Below are 21,434 nucleotides of genomic sequence, written 5' to 3'. Positions count from 1 at the left end.
AACGTCGGTTCACGCCCCCGACAGAGAGAGAGAGGAAGAGAGAGCAAACGAACGAACGAACGGTTTGATTTTAATGCCATTAAGTTGTTCAGCCCATTAAGCAATGCGACACGACAAAATAACTAAGTACGACGCGATGTCTTAGACATAGAGACCATGATCACTTGATGTTTTGTTTTATTTTCAATGTACAGTCATATGAAACAATGGTTATTGTCAACATTGAAATTGTCACTTACAAGCAATTCTGTTGGCAAAGAGAGCCACAGCAGCGAAATCATCATCCCAGGTAAAACTGGATCAGACCACGGAAGGCTTGCAGGTCTCGTTCTGTACGTGCTTGGGTGTCAGTGCGTTGTGTATTGTGCATACGTTTTCGTTTTCTTAGTTTCGACAACTTAACACGTTCATCCTCTAACATGTTCTTTCCATCCTGTTTTATGAACCAGAATGTACAATCGACATCACTATTTGAGCTGCTCGAATATTCCAGTACAATATCATCTGATTCACTTAATACTACATCTTCACTATCAGACCTATTGAAAACAACCTTTCGAAATGCTACGTTTCTGTATCTGTCCCTCAAGCGCCTTCGTATCGATCTGTCAGTTGATGTAGCCACGTAACGTTCCACAACACTAGCATCGAACCCGGCCACTGCACTCTCAATTACTGACTCACTGTCATTGTCAGCTTGTTGAAAAAAAACTGAGAGGTGTCGTAGTCGGATGAAGTAGGAATATCCAAATTGTCTGGCACATATGACATGCATATTGCTGGCTTTTCGTTCTGGTCTGTGCACACCGCTGGAATGTGTTGTGTTGTAACAACTTGTTCGGAACGATTATCAGAAAAAAGACTGTTCTTTCAAAATACACTGAGCACCAGCTGCAACACTTGAATGCTTTTCTTTCTGCTGCCTGGCTCTTTCCTGATCTCGTCTGATCTGACTGCGGTTTCCTCCTGAAGTATTGTACATGTGTGCTGCAGTTCAAGATGGGGCCCGCCATTGTAGACATTTTAGTGTCCACTGGCTTCAGTCGCAAGACGACACTGTGCTGTCGCCCTCACCCAACACTTTCTAACTCGTCACTGCATTGTTGGTCAGCATGGCAGATCGTTTTTATTCCACAGTCGTTGGAAGCCCAGTAAGTGGCATTTTGAGACAAAATAATGATTGGCAATTTTCTTACAGCTGTCTCAAATATAAGAATTATACACTCATGTGTGTACAAAGAAGAAATCACAATCATAACCAAATCGGAAACAGTATGATAATACATATATGTGTTGTAGGTCAGAAGTGACATATTATGACCGGTAGTTAGACACGCCGGCCGATGAACAGGGCACCAACAGTTTCTGTAAACGTAACGTGCAGTGTTAGACATGGTAAAGATAAATATACGATGCTTATCTCAAAGTTGTAGAAGACAGACAAAGATGAAAACAAGGAAACAGATGCCGAATACAATACAAAGGTGTAACTTCAAATGCCAAAGGCAACCCTCAATTGTGACACATGCTCTTCATTTATCATCCTTATGAATTTAGAAATTGGTTGGCTCTGTTTATGTATTAAATAAACAAAAGTGTAACAGACTGAGTTGTAGACTAGATAAACTATTGACAATACAAGGGGATACTTTTGAACACAACCCACATAACTCAAAGTAAAACAAAGGTGTACAATGACTTGAGGAAATCATATAGCTGAATATAAAAAGGCGTTAGTTTGTGTGTAACGTGTCACCGGATTCCACACCTTATTAAGCGCGGGATAAAAGCTACAAATAAGTTAACATATATTTCAATTATTTCAGTATACCATAAAGTAACGTGATACTGCACATATTGGATGAACCAGTTTTCATTGTTCATATTAAACGAAAAACAGCTCACAAGTTCTGACTCTATTAAGTTTTCAGATCAACCAGAACTTCGGGAAGATCAATTTTCCATCAGCAGATTATCTGTATTGTTCCCACGCACGCTTAACACACATACATGAGTGGCTAGCGGTTTAGTTATGGGAAATCATTCTTAAGTAACTTTACAGTTACTTTTGATCAGACGTAGAGATGGGTAAAATGTACCGATACAGAAGAACAGGAGTTTATAAAAGGCTGCATGCAGTGCCGCTTACTAATCTCATCGCAATATCGCTACAAAAGGCATCATGCAAAGCAAACCATCATTGCTGTGGACAGAATATGATCCTCCTTGAGATCCGAGGATGAGGAGGAAGAGGAGAAGAAAGAGGAAGTGGAGAGGATGAGGAAGAAAATAGGTGAAATGACAAACCCACATTCCCTGTGTGTACAGCGCTGACCGACACACAGTATCTACCTTTAAACGAAGACGTGTTACCGTACGGTTAGCTATGGTACTGAGTTCAAAGGACTTACATGTCGTCTGTGGTTGGAAGAAAACTGATCATAAAAGAACACTATCTTTGTTTTGCACCAAATTTTGTTTACTTGCTCAGGCGTGGAATTCATTATGACTCGATATACAGCATCTATTTATATACCAAGGACCTGTCAATGCTTTGGACTTACAATCAGTTTTGGTAAGACCGAGGCCATATCCCAGCCTTCACCGTCCGGAGCTGCCATTGCTCCACCTCCACCCATCGTCTTCAACAATACAGAGATCAAAACTGTGGACAGGTTCTGCAACTTGGGAAGCACTGTAAGCAGCAACGTATCTCTGGATGCAGAAAGTGATGCTGCGCATCTGAAAGGCCAGCTCTGCGTTTGGCAGACTGTCGAAGGGTTTATGGCAAGAAAATGGCATCAAATTGTGCACAAAGGTCACGGTGTACAGAGCTGTGGATCTGAGTGTTCTCCTACAGGTCCTGAAAAGGTGTGGCCTACCCAGCTTTGAGTGAATGCTTATCAAAAGCCAGCTCCGATGGACAGGACACTTTGCATGGAGGACAGCAGAATTCCAAGGAAGGCTTATCAAGTGATATGGTGTGTGTCCATCGAGATCGATGATGACCATCGTTGTCATCCAGCTGGGGGATGGGGGAAGGGTGGTGGTGGTGGGGTGGGGGGTGCTCATGAATCTATCTGTGAATGCGCAGATGGCTGAATAGTCCAATCTGCGCACGAAATGTTCGCTGACAGTTGGGGCAGACAAAGACAGGCATACCATTGTCAGGGAGCTTGTTTGCCCGTGACTTTCTGGCCTGCCTCTTCTGAACAGCTGCAGCAGTCCTGTTGGCCTCGCACAACTTGGCGCCTTTGTGCGCAGCAGCGCGCCATTTGTCACGGTCCACTGCAGATTCCTCCCAGGAGTCAAGGTTGATATCAAACGCTTTCAGAGAGACTTTCAGAGTATCTCTGAAGCGCTTCTTCTGACCTCCGTGTGATCTCTTCCCTTGTTGCAGTTCGCCATAGAAGAGCCTTCTGGGCAGCTGATGGTCTGGCATGCGCGCCACATGTCCAGCCCAGCGAAGCTGGGACTGCATCAGGATGGTGAAGATGCTGGGAAGGTGGCTTTTGCAAGCACCTCTGTGTCTGGGGTCCTGTCTTGCCACTTGATGTTCAGTAGCTTCCTGAGGCATGTTGTGTGGAAATGGTTCAGCTTCTTGGCGTGTCGTTGGTACACTGTCCAAGTTTTGCAGGCGTACAGTAGTGTGGGGAGAACTACTGCTCTGTAGACCTTTAGCTTGGTCTCAACACCAATGCCTCTTCTGTTCCAGACATTTGCATGGAGTCTACCAAAGGTTGCACTTGCTCTTGCAATCCTGACGTTCACTTCATCGTCGATGGTCGCATTTCGTGACAGTGTGCTGCCAAGGTATGTGAACCGCTCCACCGCACTGAGTCTCTGACCGTTGACTGTGATGTTGGGCTCAACGTGGGGTTTCCCTGGGGCTGGCTGATGGAGAACTTCAGTTTTCCTCATGCTGATGGTAAGGCCGAAGTTCCTGCTGGCAGTGGCAAACATGTCAACGCTGAGTTGCATGTCAGCTTCAGATCCAGCGTTGAGGGCACAATCATCAGCAAACAAAAAGTCTCTGATGATGTCTGTCATGACCTTCGTTTTTGCTTGAAGCCTTCTGAGGTTAAACAGCTTGCCATCTGTTGGTACTTTAGGCCGATTCCAACATCGCCATCTCTGAAGGCATCAGTAAGCATTGCAGAGAACATGAGGCTGAACAGTGTAGGAGCCAGGACGCAGCCTTGTTTGACACCATTTGTGACAGGAAAAGGAACAGATGTTTCGCCATTGTCCTGGACTCGAGCCTGCATGCCTTCATGGAATTGGCTGACCAAGGAAATAAATTTCCGAGGGCATCCGTACTTGGCCATGATCTTCCACAGTCCCTCTCTACTCACGGTGTCGAAGGCCTTGGTGAGGTCGACATAGGTGGAGAACAGATCAGCATTTTGCTCCTGACATTTCTCTTGCAGCTGCCTTGCAGCAAACACCATGTCGGTGGTTCCGCGCTCTTTCCGGAATCTACATTGGCTCTAGGGCAAATGACCTTGGTCAAGGTGTGCTGTGAGGCGGTTTAGTAGGATCCTGGCAAGTATCTTGCCTGCAATGGAGAGCAAGGAAACGCCCCAATGGTTATATAACACAGGCTTGCCGGTTCCCCTTTCGCTTGTACAAGTGAATGATAGATGCATCTTTGAAATCCTGGGGGATCGTCTCTTCTTTCCACATGAGTGAGTACAGCTGATGGAGCTTCTCAGTCAGCACAGTGCCTCCATCCTTGTAGACCTCTGCTGGTATGGAGTCTGAGCCAGGTTCTTTGCCACTGGATAGCAGACGGATTGCTTTCTAGGTCTCAAGAAGTGTTGGCGGATTGTCCAGTGCTTCGTTGATGGGGACTTGTGGGAGACGGTCTATGGCTTCATCATTTATGGAGGAAGGGCGTTTTAAGACACCATTGAAGTGCTCAGCCCAGCGTTCGAGAATTTTCTCCTTCTCGGTGATCAAGGTATTTCCATCTGCACTGAGGAGGGGGGATGAGCCTGAGGATGTGGGGCCGTAGACTTCTTTTAAGGCATCATAGAAGCTCTTCATATCGTGCCTGTCAGCATATCCCTGGAGCTCATCAGATTTGTCACAACCACTTATCCTGCATCTGACGTAACTTTTGCTGAACGGTCCTGCGGATGGCATTGTACGCATCCTTTTTTGATGTGGACTTTGGGTTGCTCAGGTAGGCTTGATGCAGACGGCGTTTCTCATCCAGAAGCTGCTTGATTTCATCACAGTTTTCATCAAACCAGTCTTTGTGCTTTCTGGTCATGGGTCCCAGGGTCTCTGAAGCTGTACTATAGATCAGCTCGCTCAGGGTCCTCCAGTCAGACTCCACATTCTGGTTGTCCAGAGAGGCGGATTCCAGACGATCTTCCAGCAGCTCCACAAAGGTCTGTTTAATGGTGATGTTTTCCAGCTTAGCGATGTTGAGCCGTTTTGGAGCCTTCTGGCCTTGGGGGCGTCTCTTGGGTTGGATTCGAATATTCAGCTTCGAGACTACAAGGCGATGGTCTGTCCAACACTCGGCGCCGCACATGGTCTTTGTCACACGTACATCTTGCCTATCCCTTTTCCTGACGATGATGTAATCGATGAGATGCCAATGCTTTGAGCGAGGGTGCATCCATGACGTCCTGTTACGGGTAGGAAGGCAGAAAACTGTGTTGGTTATCAGCAGTTCGTGCTCCGCACAGGTCTGAAGCAAAAGCAATCCATTTGGGTTGCAGTGGCCCACGCCGTGCTTTCCAATCACTCCATCCCAGGAGATGTAGTCAGAGCCAACTCTAGCATTGAAGTCCCCAAGAATGATGAGCTTGTCTGCTTTCGGGATAGCAGCAATGACAGAGTAAAGGTCCTCGTAGAACTTCGCCTTCACTTCATCTGGGTTGGTCATGGTTGGGGCGTAGGCACTGACAATGGTGAGGTGCTTCTGGTCAGATGCCAGTGGGAGTTTCATGGTCATAAGCCTATCGTTGACTCCCTTTGGGATTCCAGCTAGCTTGCTGACAAGTGCTGTTTTTACTGCAAAACCAACGCCAGCCTCACGTCGCTCTTCGCTTCCTCGTCCACTCCAGAAGGTGTAACCAGATCCCCGTTCATAGAGCTCACCTCCGCCTGCAAGCCAAGTCTCACTCAAGGCTGCGATGTCAATGTTGTATCTAGCGAGTTCGGATGCAACTTGTGCCGTTCTCCTTTGGGGTCTGTCCGCGTTATCTCTGTCCAGGAGAGTCCTTATGTTCCAAGCACCAATGGTGAGAGGAACGATCCTTGTTTTATTCTTTTCTTTCTCTTTGTTTCGACCGCTGATGTAGGGTCCCCGCCAGCCGCGGTATGCTGGCCAGGGTGATATGGAGCAGGCAATTTTTAGGGCACCTTTTCTAGCCCCTTCCTCATGACAGGGAGGTGAGCAGTGCATTCCTAAAGAGGGCTGCTCAGACGCTCAGACGGCTGCCGAGCTCCATCGCTGCTCCTGTCGATGAAGAACGACCCTATGGCCTGAGCCGCCTGCCTGCAGGTCTGCGGCTGCGACTGCCAGTGTACCCACACCTGTCGTTTCGTCGCTCGCCTGTCGCCACAGGACTTGGGGGTGATGAAAGGATGAAGGATGAAAGGTCATTAAGGATGACTGATGACTTGCGCGATGAGTTTGTTTAAAGTGAAGAGGAGTTGCGCAACGTCGACCTCACTCTCTCGTCCGGGTCCACCAATTTCCAGTGGCAAGACTAAGTCGAGACGATTGGAGGATGAGCACGGATGCAGTGGATGACCAAGATATCCTTTTGGTATCTCATCTTGCTCTCTGCACTCCACAGTGCGTTGCTGTAACCGCCTTCCTCTCCGTTGAACCGATAGGTTTCTTCCGCAGATTCTGCCGGATCCAGACTTCGCATGCATGGTTAGACACACCCCGGGTGCCAACTGTGTGTGGCATGCACACAGCACGGTGGAGCTGGATGGCCGTCGGTGGCTCTCCTGAGCCGATGCCCTTTTATGGATCTTGTTTTTAATTCCATAAGGGTGTCTAGCCACCCGCCGCACCAGTCCCGGAACAGAACGGTGGGAGTGCCGGTTAAGTCGCCGGCAACCCGACCCTGAACAGGTTGTACTGGATTACAGGTTACCAGTAGCAGATCTAATGACCTGACCTGACTCTGTCAAGTGATATAAAGACACATTGAAGGCCAACCTCAGAAGCTGCAACATCGACACTGCTTCTGGGAAGGTGTCGCCTTTGTAAGAGCACTGTGGAAGCAACGGCGTATCCAGGGCACAAAGTCTTTCGAGCGCAACAGAGCAGCCACCATCCAGGAAAAGAAGAATCGGAGAAAACGGGGCCCATTCTTGCAGGACTCCATTCCATGCAGCGTCTGTGGACGACCTTGTGCCTCAGGAATTGGTCTTCCTTCCCATATGAGGACCCAGATCAGCAGATGACCTGCCTGCCTTCTCATCCGTCGGAAACGACGGGAGAATCCAGAGAGAGATGTACCAAAGAATGTGTTTGGAAACTAAAAATACCAAATATATTGTGTTCCACACGTTGATTCATCGTCCACGGAACAGGGATTTCAAATTCATTCTCACATGTCTCATTGAGTATGTTACACACGAACGTGATCTCTCGTACAGGGAAATGCACTATGTGCTTAACCTGGGCACTGTGCTGTTCGTAATGTTTGAGGTTCTCTCTCTCTCTCTCTCTCTCTCTCTCTCTCTCTCTCTCTCCCTGAGTGAGTGAGTGTGTGTGTGTGTGTGTGTGTGTGTGTGTGTGTGTGTGTGTGTTGTTGTTGTTGTTGTTGTTGTTGTTTCTCATCTGGAATGAGGTTCGTTCTTTGAACAGTATGTATGATTTTTCAGGAACTTAAAACGATAGAAGAAGACATATCAATGACACCCTGTTGGTGTGTCGTTCTGCAAAGATCAATTGGAAAACCATTTCATTCGTACTTTCCAACATCTCTTGAACTAGGAAGGGTTTTCTGGTTCAACTATTCTGGCTCTCTTTTTTCAGTAACATGGACCAGCTTACGTCAAGTTGCATTAACGTGCTGTGTTCCCAGTACTCGGAGCGGACAATGAATCAAGTTCCTGGCCAGAGTTTCTTTTAGATTTCACAGCGCAACGTGTGAGAGCAAGCAAACAACATACAAATCACCGGAAAGGGCTCACCACGTCGAATATGTCTGCTGAAGTTTCCCCGCCTGTCTCCGCGCATGCTGTTCGTTCTCATTGCTTCCTCTTTCCAGGACAAATGAAGAGTGATGTATTAACCCCGTTTCTCCCCACTCTGTCGCCCACTTGTCAATACTGTGATACCTCTTAGCAATGTACCAGGGTACCAGCCACAGAGGTCGGGATCGGTGGTAGTTTCTGGGGCACAGATGAATCCCTTTGTGGTATGGCTGGAAAAACAGAAGTCAAGAAAGCATGCTGTGCTTACTGCGTCGTGGGTTACTTCCATCAACCTCAGCGCTCAAGCGTCGTTGGTCATTTTTATGTTCCCCTGAGCTGATTGCATAGTGTGTCATTTTCTATCTCCCGAAGTGTTGATTGCATCTTAGGTTGCTTCTGTCTGTAACAGTCTTTTTACTTAGTGAGGGAACATTGGCTGTGTAATGAGCCACGGATTCTTTCAGTGAAGACATTTCCTCCTGATACCCCACCTGTGATTTCCATGCACTTATCTGTTTTTGTCTTGAAAGTGTGCCACATCGTTCATTTCACTAAAGTATCAAATGTCTATGGAAGGATCGAGAGAAAGAACAAAGTGTATGATCGTGGTTTAACGCTCACACAGTGGTTTTAGAATGGCCGAGGCCAGTGATACCCAAAAGTTCTACCTTTTGGATTCTGTCTGGTACTGCTGCCAAGCCTGGCTATTTGTTCATGTTTTGGACACGTTGGGCTCTCTGCTCTACTCTGCACACGTCTGACTACTGTCACCAATCTGTAACGGTATATCACTCCTTCAACGGAGGAACTGAATGGTTATTTGTTTGTTTGACTAAGACAAAAGATGCAAGTCTGTGGCTATACCCAGGTACAGAAATTCATTGTTTGACAATGTACAAACATATTAAAAAAATGTAAATAAACCAAAGCTTAGTAAATTACGATGAACATTGTGTACAGCCAAGACGCACATAATATGTCACGCTTATCGCTTTGTTGATTTTATTTCGATTTTGTTTTGGGTTTTCCTTCAGTACTCTTCCAGTACTTCCATTATAATTATGAATTCTGTGTGCACGCGCGCGCGCGCGAGTGTGTGTGTGTGTGTGTGTGTGTGTGTGTGTGTGTGTGTGTGTGTGTGTGTGATTTCATACTTGGGTTTGACAGAAGCGAAGTGTGTCGTGGATGGAGAAACTTCCTAGAAGATGTTCGTCTTGTCATCCCCGTCCTATCCCTCATAGAAAAGCAGAAGATGGCAATCAACATTCTCATCATGAAGGCTCGTCAAACCATGCAGTTCTTCCAAACTGTCTGCCCTCATATCCCTCCGCCTCCTGTTCACATGGTTCCCTCTCTGTCGCCATACTGACTGTCCTATGCTTGTGAATACTACAGTACCGTCTGGTAGGAGGATTGGGGAAAGGTCTGTGTAGACTGTGATTCTGTCAAAATGTATGTCTGGGGAATATCCTGTTTATATTGTAGCACAGTCTGAATGTATGACCGGAGAAAGTCGTGTAAGCGCTGTTGCTGCGTATATTGTCGCCTCTGTACATATTGTTTCCGGCGACAATATGTGCAGACCCTCACAGCACACATTGTCCCTCTTCTGCAATATGTGCAAGGAGAGTCAATACCAAAAATCGATTGTACCGGCGACAACATATGCAGCTAACTGATATGATTCTAATTTATCCATTAACTGTGGCACACAAGTTTCTCTTTTGGGACCGATAGCATTTTCCGTGTAAATAAATAAACGACCTACCTTGATCCCAAAAGATATCATGCGAAGTGTTTGCCAATGATAATGATGATTATTATCATTATCATTACAATCATTACATTATCTTCATCACTACAATCCACAAGCACAAGACAAATAATTGTTTTGAGATGGATAAAAGCAGACATGTAAATTATATCCACACATACGGTGAAAGATGCCGATGCGTTGTGCCTAATCTTCTTGAAAACAATACAGACAAAAAGCAAAGCTGCAGCAGGAAAATCAGTGTTATACAGTCAAAAGTAACAAACACTCGCAGGGTCCAAACTAGGAACATTTCCGACCTTTAGCATTGTGTTCTTTAATGATTCAAGCGTGTATCAGCAGTCTCGTAGGTCTACACTAAACAGGACTTTTTCTGTCATGCGACCATGGACGGAATGCGAAGAAAGTCTTCGCTGAGAATCATAGTATGTTTCTTTTTGAAGACGGCCGCATCGAAGACAGTCCCCATCCCATGGCGGCATTTGCTTCTAAAGAAGTAGGTAGAGAGGTTACACAATAATCAAGTGGAAGGGTGAACAACGACGCACAGAGGCTGGTAACAACCAGCTGTTCAACTGAAGATGGATTTTTGACTGTCTTTGAAGACGGCGGCGTCGACGACATGCAACCGTTTGCTTGCAGGTGTTTTACATAGAACAAGTTCGTATGTCGTTGTACCTCAGTGTAATAAAGTATCTTTGTATTTGTCACTTACACCGCGCTGGACACACGAACAGCACATTCCTATTCATCCAGCACGCTCACACAACACACACACACACACACACACACACACACACACACACACACACACACACACACACACACCTATCTTTTTTGTTGCATTATATATAATAGAATCGTAAACTACCTTGAACAAAATGAGCTTTTTGCCAAGGAACAATTCGGATTTCGCAAATTCTCCAGAACTTACGATCATATTTTTACCTCAAAAAGAGTTATTGATAATATAATCAAGCAAAAAAGTGGGAGATTATACAGTTGCTTCATTGACTTCCGAAAAGCCTTTGATACTCTCTGACATGATGGATTCATATTGAAATTACAAAATATACGAATAAAAGGGCCTTGCTTTAATAATATCATAATGATATCATAAAGGCTATGTATGATAATGCTACAAAATGTACCCGAACAAACCATGGCTTTTCTCGAGAAATCCCTGTTAAATGAGGAGGCCTACACGGTAATAAACTCAGTCCTACACTTTTCAATATTTTTATTAATGATATCATCGACTCTCCACACGATTCAGACTCTCCAAAAGTCGACGAGTCAAGCCCATCTCAAGTACCATGCTAACTCTATGCTGATGTAATTGTTATTCTGTCAACAACTTAAAAAGGATTACAAACAAAATTGAACAGACAAAACTATTACTGCAACCAATGGGAATGAAAAGTAAACAGGGAAAAAACAAAAGTAGTCATATTCTCCAAATATGATCCTGTGTTTCCACACTTTTTCAAAATTGGAGAAGATATCATAAACACAACCGGTCAATATAGATATCTTGAAATAATCTTCCACAAAAATAACAAGGTTCTGATTCTGACTTTGATTCTGATTCTGATTCACACACTGACTGAAACCATTTATTGTCAGATTAACTTTTTGTTGTACTGACATTTTCGTAACCATTTGAATAAATATTAACTGAGCAACACAAAGAAATTCTAATTTGAGAAGGAAACCAGACCAATGATATGAATTTTAAAAGAACATATTTAACAAATCAATTTACCAAATTTCATTAATATCAATATCTCAAAAAATGTTTTAACGTACATATATACTCACATACGTGTATCCCCCACCCAACCCCTACATACATCCATGCATGCACACAGACGACCAATCAAATTTCCCCACCTCATCCCCCTACCCTAAGTACGCTTGTATAGTCACAACATTTGCACTAACAAACCTTCACACACACACACACACACACACACACACACACACACACACACACACACACACATACATATGCGTGTGCGCGTGCGTGTGTGTATATATATAATCTTTAACAAAGAAGAAGAAGAAATGAATAAATTAACATAAGAGAGAGAGAGAGAGAGAGAGAGAGAGAGAGAGAGAGACAAAAACGTAGTGTACTTCACTGCACACATACAGGATGCAATCATTAAATTAAGATTTCATAATGTAATCAAGACGACATATTACATGTTAGAGTCGAATAGTTCCACTAATTAGAATAATGGGAACTTTGCTCAAGTAAATCTGACGCTATCACCCAAAACGAAATTGTGGAAATTGATCCTGGGTGGCCGGGGGGTGGGGGAGGGGGGGTGGGGGGGTGGGGGGTGGGGGTAGTGCCTTTCCTTACTGGAAGAGAGAGATCCCACCAGAGCTTCTTATTTGAGTTCTCTAAGAACTGTTTCTGTCTGAAACTCCAGATATATGTTGAAAGAATAGTACAGGCTTCAGAAACAGAAATAGGAATATTGTAATTGATTGAAACCGAATTGTTCAATGCCGCTTCCTTGGCACAAAAATCGGCCACGAAGATTAGAATGTCCAGGAACCCACAAGAGTGATTCACACACACACACACACACACACACACACACACACACACACACACACACACACACACATATATTCATACGAACACACATGCGCGCGCGCGCGCGCGCGCGCACACACACACACACACACACACACACACACACACACACACACACACACACACACACACACACACACACACACACAAATACACGCACACACCAGTAAGACGTTAACCACCGATAAAATTAAAACTTCACCTTCATATATAAGAAAAGGAGGAAGGAGAAAAAGTAGGAAATAGGACAGAGACACACAGACAGAGAAACGGAGACATGGACATGGATTAACTGGGGCGGGCTGCACAGTAAAATAACCACATAACACTTTTTATGGTTTTATGTGTTAACATTTGCTCATTTCTTGTGGTCTTTCTTCATATTTTTTCCTTTTCGACATTTTTGCCTTTCGAGGGCATGATGAAAAAAAGGAGTTTGTAGCTTATGAAATATTACCCTCAAAAATAAAATTCGTCTTCTCTCTCTCTCTCTCTCTCTCTCTCTCTCTCTCTCTCTCTCTCACGCGCCACCATCATAATACTATCATCATATCTACATTGAATTTTTCACTCTAAGAACTGACGTCAATATATGCAGTGAGGGTCTGCACATGTCGTCGCCGGCGATAGTTTATGCAGACGTGACAATATATGCCGCAACAAGGGCATCGTCCCTAGCCTTAATTTCTGTGTTATTATTGGAGAGCCGTTGGGTGCACTTTACATAGCTGTAACGAACACCCCCTGAAATGCATATCATGTACTTCTTACAAATTTAAATGCGATGAACATGTGAGAAAGACAATGTACCTAAAAATAGTTTGTGTAAGTACATCATCACAGTGTCTGGGAAAGAACCATTAACAAAATATTCGTTTGAGAGAGAGAGAGAGAGAGAGAGAGAGAGAGAGAGAGTCTGATTGTCGTTAGTGGTGGTATAGTGATCAGGGATGGGCGGGGAGGGGAATCGTGAATGCGGAAAGAAATGGTGGGTGAGGCACAATGAATCAATAGCGACACCGTGTGAGGCGTTGGTCACGTGACTCACCCATTCCCTCCTTCGCCCGGGCCCCCTACCATCCCCAATCGCCAGTTTACGACTTATCGCAAACGATAGCCATTAGCAGTGATATATATGCGAGGGTTCGATTTGCCAGCGGCAAACAGTTTTACGGCATTGTCCGCCTAGTAACCTTGCCGACGGTAACTTACAGTATTCCATCGTCCTGTGTGCAAGATTGGGTTCCTCTGCTGATGACTCGTCCTGCCCATGGCGGGTTTGTGACTTCTGACGACCGGGGGTGCTAATGAAAGGGGACGCAATAGTGGAGCGAATTTGCATGACCAGTTGCTGAACTTGTTGTTGGCAGACTGATGACCACTCTGAGATATCTGATCTTGGTTAGCGGGAAGGGGTTGGTGCTGGACGGTGATTCGGTGGGGCTGGAAGGGACGGTGATGGGTAGGAGGAGGATGGGGTTAGTTAGTGCTGGAGTGTGCCTGGACTATCGGAATGACTTGCTGGGTTTATGTCCCGGTCCTGATGAGATTCATTCACCAGTGTTTTCCACCGGTCAGCCTCTGTCGAGCTGACACATGTTGTGTGCACTGCTCCTGAAGGTTGAAGGCAACTTAGCACTGACCACTGAGAAGAGACCAGTGACAAAGGGTTTTGGATTTGTGGAAGGTGAAGAGGAGTGTGAAAGACAATCGATATATATATATATATATATATATATATATATATATATATATATATATATATATATAATAAAACAAAGTTGAAAACCAACACCTACTTTCTCAAACAAAAAACAAAACAATCAAAAAGAAAATCTGAATTTTCGCTGCCCCCCGGCAGCTTGGTCACAGACTACACTTATAACAGGTGACGTAATGCTATTTTTTACGTCGTCTTTCTGACCTTACATGACGTCTTCCACTACGTAAATATATCGTGTTCTAAATATTCATTCAATTGTCTATGTACACATCTCTGTTTCTCACTCTCACTCACTCTCTATGTATCTCAGTGATCGTGTGTAACCACGACGACGACGAACCAGACTGGTAACTCCACGAATTAGGGTTCACAATGAAAACCCATGGATGTCGCTTCTCATGTTCAGTCCAACAAAAACTGTCCCAAGGTTACATAATCAGAACAGTTCTCTTCTTTTCAGCTCCTCCACTTCGTTGACCTGCTCGAACCTCTAACGCTGTCACCTGTAAAAATGCCGAGGTTGTCAGAAGGGTGATGGGTGGAAGAAACATGGGCAGCGACCGAACACTTGGTGCCTTTTCTCAGTTTGCAGTCGCACTTATATATATATATATATATATATATATATATATATATATATATATATATAATGACGACTTAAATGAGCCGATATGATAACGCGCGTAAGGTGAAACGTTAAATTATATATTGGCTACCATTACAGTTCCCTTCTAACAACAATATGAAAATACATGGACATCTTCGATTGTGGCATACATTTTATTGATAAACAGTATATCGGCTTGACGCCTTCTGGGCTGTTCATTATTTCTTATTTCAGCATTTCGTATATGTGACACTCTTAAACTTTTCAGATAATTTCCATTGATTGTGCTTCACGGAAGATAGTTTTTGTTTCTTTTTTTTATTTAGTTTTTATGGTTTCTTCCAAATGATCTTGTGTTGCTGTTACTTTGTGTTTGTATTGTAGAATCGTGGCTGATTATCTTGGTGTGGGGTATCGGAGAAATAAAATGCTAACTACTGTGCCAGCCACGTTTCTTTTCTTTTCTTCTTTTTTTTTCTTTCTTTTTTTTAACCTTTTTATGTTCAGTTGCATGCAAACCCACAGAGCAAGAAATATGTTTCTTTTCCTTTTCTAAATTCATTGATTTTGTAGGGTAGGTATGCCAAATTGCGAACAGCGTCACAATTTAACGCCTGCTTTGACCTCGTTCTAATGCTTTAAGGAATATCCATTTCCAAAATCAAGTCAAACATCAGCTATTTCCGTCCGTTTCCGCGCTCATTTTTCTCTGAAATGAATTGTGCATTTCCAGTGTTTGGGGGGATGTATGAAAGCATGTTGGTGACAGATCAGAACGTCAGTTTGTACAGGAATTTCCGAAAGTGTCGTTTGCAATCAGACTACAGGTTATTTTGACGTGAGTCTGTTTGCGAACGATGGTGCACTCTCAAAAGGGTGTGTTTGTGTGTGATGTTGGGTGTTTGTCTTTAAATGAGTGTTTTTGTATGTGTGCATGTGTGATCAAAACCAACAATACAACAATATGGATAGATGTTCCAATAATATGTTATGTCTAATAAGTTCAACACCTGCTTCTGTTTTAATTGTCCACATGTACCCAAATCTATCATCCGCAATTAGACTTGACCGTTCGCATTTACTCTCCTGCACCCCTGCTATTTAAACCGTTGAAAAAAGGGAGCAGACGAACATTTCCTGGTGCAACCAGTCGAAGAAAGCCTTCAAAAACAGAAGAGCTACATTTGACGATAGTAGGCTACAACCTGTTATCTTTACAGTCACGTTGAGCTGGTCGCTTCGACTGGATCGTTCGTAATTAGGCATACTACCCTATATTGCTCTGCACGGGAATATTTTCACTGACCAAAAACAAAGACATAAAAATGTCTTTCTTGGACAATTCTTCGTTTTGGGTTTGTGGTTTTTTCTTCTTCTTCAAATCCTCCTTAACCGGCGGGACATTGTGAATGGTTATTGTATTCTGTCAGTGCTGCTGGGTTTCTATTGCTAATTTGCGCCAGCTTGGCTCCATGTAGAGTAACGCAACGAGGAGGGGGGCAGGGAGGGACAGAGAAAGACAGACAGACAGACGGACGTAGACCGAAAAAGAGAGTGAACGGAAAGAAAATAAAGGAAGAAAGGAAAAAAAGGGGGAGGAGGAGATGGAATAAGAAAAAGATTTTGTGACGGTGTTGGTGATGGTGGTGGTGGTGGTGGCTGTGGTGGCCGTGGTATTAAAAAAAAGAGCACAGCAGAAAAATAGAGGACGAATCGTTCCCACCGTTTATGAATGTTCCATAGTATATGATGTAGCCTCCGTCACATTTTCATTGGTGATCCTCTTCTGCACCAGTAAATTCTTCAAGGATCGTTTCAGGAGTACCACATCGCCAGATACAAGATAGCGGATTGGCTTGCCTCCGTTGTTTTGTCTTCAATCCCAGAGTCCTTGAGCCTTTGCCTGTCTCGTATTTCTACACACGTTCCCGATTAACAAGGACATTCTTAAAAAAACGAGAAATCGTTAAATAACTGTGAAAGATGCAGTGACGTTTGTTTGGATGGTTGGCTCACCACGTTTTCTATTCGTTTGCTATTTGTTTGTTTGGCATATTTGGTGGGGGTGGGGGGGGGAGATGTTTTGTTTTTGTTTTCTGCGATTTACCTGTCACCGTATTTTTGTTCTCCGGGTTTCTTGAAGCATAATCTGATGCGAGAAAATCAAAATGTATCTATTTTATGAGTAGCGTCTTAGACTGTTTGTTTTTTCGTGTGACTTTAACCCAGTCATGAATAGAGCCAGATGTCTTAGTATCTGTCTGTCTGTCTGTCTGTTTGTATGTTTCTTTCTTCCTCATCCCCTCTCCCCCTCTCTCTCTTGAACAGTTTATTTGAGAAGAAAAAATGCAGACATTTTTGTTTCGCTTAACTATGCTGGTGACATCAACAAATGAAAATGTGGCTTAGAATTTCAGAGTATTTTTTGTATCGAACGTTCAAGCTTCGAGACAAAATAGCCATAGCACAGTATTAATCATCATAGATGCTTACACGTTGATAACACATACATGTTATTTGAAAATGCGTATTTCGTCACCCATCCCTTCATTAGGGGCCATGCCTTACAAATAACCCACCCACCTCTCTCTCTCTCTCTCTCCACAAGTGCTTTTCACACTTTTTCTCACAGCACAGTAGTCTCACTGCCTGTGTTGATATTATATGAGAGTTCATGGTTCCGAGCACACACCTTAATTAAAGGCCGCTGGAAAATCGTTCAGGTAGCGCTGCACTTGAAGCGAGCCAGTCACCGCGTGCTATCTGCACTCAACGAGCATTCCATCTGACGCTTCCACACACAAACCGTAACACAGGTGGTTATGGTGCAATATGTCTGTCAAAATCTTAATTACCCCACTTTAACTTAATGTCCCCAATTTTGAATATGTGTGCTTTTACAACAGTATTGTCATGACATTCACCTTTTTGTGAACTGGATGAGGATCTCATTAATAAGAACGATACTAGCACATGTGTACCCATTTTTCAATAAATGTTTTAGTATTTGCACCACTATCAGTATATCTGAAATCTTTTTGATTTATTTCATCAACAAAGTTCACTGAGTAGTATATATGCCGATCCCAAATGTGAGATCGTGGACCCAGGAGGGTAGGGTTTTTCTTGTACTCCCAGAACTATGATCAAGGCGAATATATCTTTCTGTCACTTATGTTTATTCAATTATTCAATGTGCCAGGTACTTTAAATCATCAAAAAATTCTAGTATTTGTAAGTTTTCAAAGGTGGCTTATTGCAGAATTTATCCAAACGTCTGTCAAAAACACAAAAAGCAAACATGAAACACCTTTCTGACAATTAAATCTATGTGGCATAAAATCTGTTTTAGATATGAGTTCTTGAAGTAATGAAATATCTTATTTCTGAAATGTTTCAAAATGCATTGTACAAAGTGCAAAAAGAAATCACAAAAGAGAATTTTTATTTAGATTAGTCAAATAAAGGCCTAAAAACAATACCGACACAAAGAAGGTATTTCCAGTACCAGAAATATCTTTCGAAATCTGCCTTATTTTCGATTAAAACAAAACAAAAAACAAAAAGCAAAACTTAACCACCTTCCTGACCGTGAAAACTGTGTGGCATAAACTCTTTTGTTGTTTGTTGTGAGTGAAGGGCCTTACACCTGATTGCAAAAAATGACAATAATAAGTTTAGTGTACGAAGTCAAATGAGAGGCTTAAAAAAACGAAAAAAACAACAACACCCAAACGAAAGGTGTACTGTCCCCAGTGCCATATATAGTGATATACACTCAAAACGTCGCATCCAATTCAGGCAGTATATTTTGTGTGGATCTTGATGAAATGTCTGTCATTCATCAGCCTTGCACTTGCTGCACCTGTAGGTTACTTTTTTCACATTACAGTTACCACATTTCACCCGGGTGAGCCATGGTTTGACGATGTGGTCCTACCTGTCACAGCAACCGTGTTCAAGAACCCGATGTGGAAAGAATGTTTCTTCAATGTTTGGCGGATGGCGATAAGATTGTTGATTTTTTTAAGAGTTCCTTGTGTGAGCTTGTGTAGATTCAATGTTTCTTGGATACACAGATCGATATAGTAAGCAAAGACTGGCCTCCACCATTTCTTGAAATGGATGGCAGTGTGGTATTAATGTTTTGCTCTGCTTCATCAACTTCATCTATGTTTTTGAGGAGGGGATTTTTCATATTGATTTTCGTGTTTTCATGTAAGAAATCGTAATTTACCTGTCTGCCAAGTTTAAATTATGGTATAAATGCACGGGGAGGGTAATTATTGGCCATATTTCCTTCTTTGGGCCCTATAAATGACTTTTTGGGGTATATGTCCTTGAAACGGCACTACATCCACATATTTCATCACACAGTCGATTTCTTTATGTCTACAAAAAGGGATTAGAGTGAGCGATTCCATGAATAACTTTAAAAGTGGATATGTGTCGTAATAGCTTGTCATGTGATCAAGTACTTCTGGTGCACTGAAGAAATAACACTCGAACAACACAAGCTTCACCGAACAAAGATCCAAGGAATCGACTTTACCTTCAGGACTTTTTGCCGATAGGTCGTCAAAGTCAACTCCACGTCTGGAGAGACTTCTTGTGACTCTCCGTTCTACCCCTGTTTGGTTTATGTGTGTCGAACTTGTATTATGAAAATATACACATATCTGCTTTTGCAAAGTGCCAGCATAAACACGTCATCGCGGGCATAAATAATGAAGGAGGAGAATGAACTGAACATTCAAACGGACTGTCTGTCTGGGCAGTCAGTAAGGCAAGGTATGGCAAGAACTTTATTTCATGTGCCGCCTGGGGGCCAATACCATAAAAGATGGAGTAGACTGTCTAAGTTTCAGAGCTAACTAGTAAAATTTCAGTTGCTGTTTTGTCACATACATATAACCACAGTTCATAACCGTACAGGAAAAACTGTTTTACCAAAGAGATCACTAACTGGATTAACCGGAAACCTTGTTTGGTTAGTGCTCCTCAGAAGCGCAAACGCTGTTCTCGATGCACGTTCGTATGAATCACGCTGGGCAATATGTATTTTATTATTATAATTCAGTTTCAGTCTCAAGTATTGAAGATAACATACAACTTAAATTTTGTCCTCACAAATATCAAAATCAGAGAACATTATCAATTTACCCCGTGAGAAAATAACCACTTTACACTTTCCATTACCATTTTTCACAATACTTCCTCATTGCATTAAGACCAGTCTGTAAACATGTGGCTGTCTCTGAGAAAACTACCATGTCGTCTGCGTAAAGCAGAACAAATAGTTTAAAACAACAACAACAACAACAAAAACACAATCCTGTTCACTCGTTTTCATTTCCTTAGTCTCACCCGCATTAATAGTCAATCCATTTAGATCAATTTCCAAATGGATGCTCATGTCGTTCAAAAACGATGCAAACATTAAAGGGGGAATGATTTTCTCCGTTTCATCCCAACACTTCAGCTGAAAAACAGCGGTTTCGTCATTAATCACCACACAATATATAGCGTCGCCATACATAATTATAATCACTTGCCGAAATAAACCGTGTATACCACAACTCATCAGTTTTTGCCACAAAACACCCTGTTAATCTTGTCAAATGCTTTTTCGTAGTATAAAAAGGCACAATTATGATCTCTTGTTAAAAACAAACAAACAAACTAACAACAACAAAAAAACCCAACAGTATATCAGTAATACCATATACAGTGAACATATGGTTTAACCTTAAAAACACTTCTAAAACCAGCTTCTTCCTGTCCCACTCGATACACAATTGAAGACGCTGATTCAATATGCTTGTAAATTCTACCATAACAAGATAACATTGTGATACCGCGATTATTAATTGTATCATCAGATGAATCTTTGTTTTTTCACAAATAGGTCTTATTACGCTTACAGATGGAACCTTACCAGTTAGCAAATAAGCCCACATATAGCCACTGCACAACCAGTAAGTCCCGTCCCCTTTCACTCAACTTCACCATGCCTGATGCACGAGGTTTTTTTCGTTCTCGGTGATTATGTGCTTGAAAAGAAGTGTTTTCACAAAAGCACGCATTTTGTCAGACGCAAGGAATACAAATACAAATATTTCATTGATCAGGCATTTGAGAGAGAGAGTGCGTGTGGGGGCAAGACAATCGTTACACGAAGTGGTTTCTTGTTATTTTTCAATGCTTTGTATACTTCTCTCTCTCTGTCTCTGTGTCTCTGTGTCTCTCTCGTTTTATAACCTTGTTTATATCACTGCTTTATACTTTGACATATAGTCCTGTTATCAACGACACGCCAGCCAGTACCCTATCATATTTACGGATCACAAGAACAGAAAAACACATGCTTTTGTGAGCGAAAGCAAATCGCTCTACACTTATGTTACATGAGGGGCCATGTTACATGCGCGTGTGTGTGTGCACATGGTGCGCGCGTGTATGTGTGTGTGTGTGTATGTTAATCAGAATCAGAATTTGATTAATATTTTATTTGTCGTTATAACCCAGCTAGTTTACA

This window comes from Babylonia areolata, chromosome 23 (assembly GCF_041734735.1).
Source record: "Babylonia areolata isolate BAREFJ2019XMU chromosome 23, ASM4173473v1, whole genome shotgun sequence".
Lineage (NCBI taxonomy): Eukaryota > Metazoa > Mollusca > Gastropoda > Neogastropoda > Buccinidae > Babylonia > Babylonia areolata.
Note: the sequence above shows the minus strand (reverse complement) of the source record.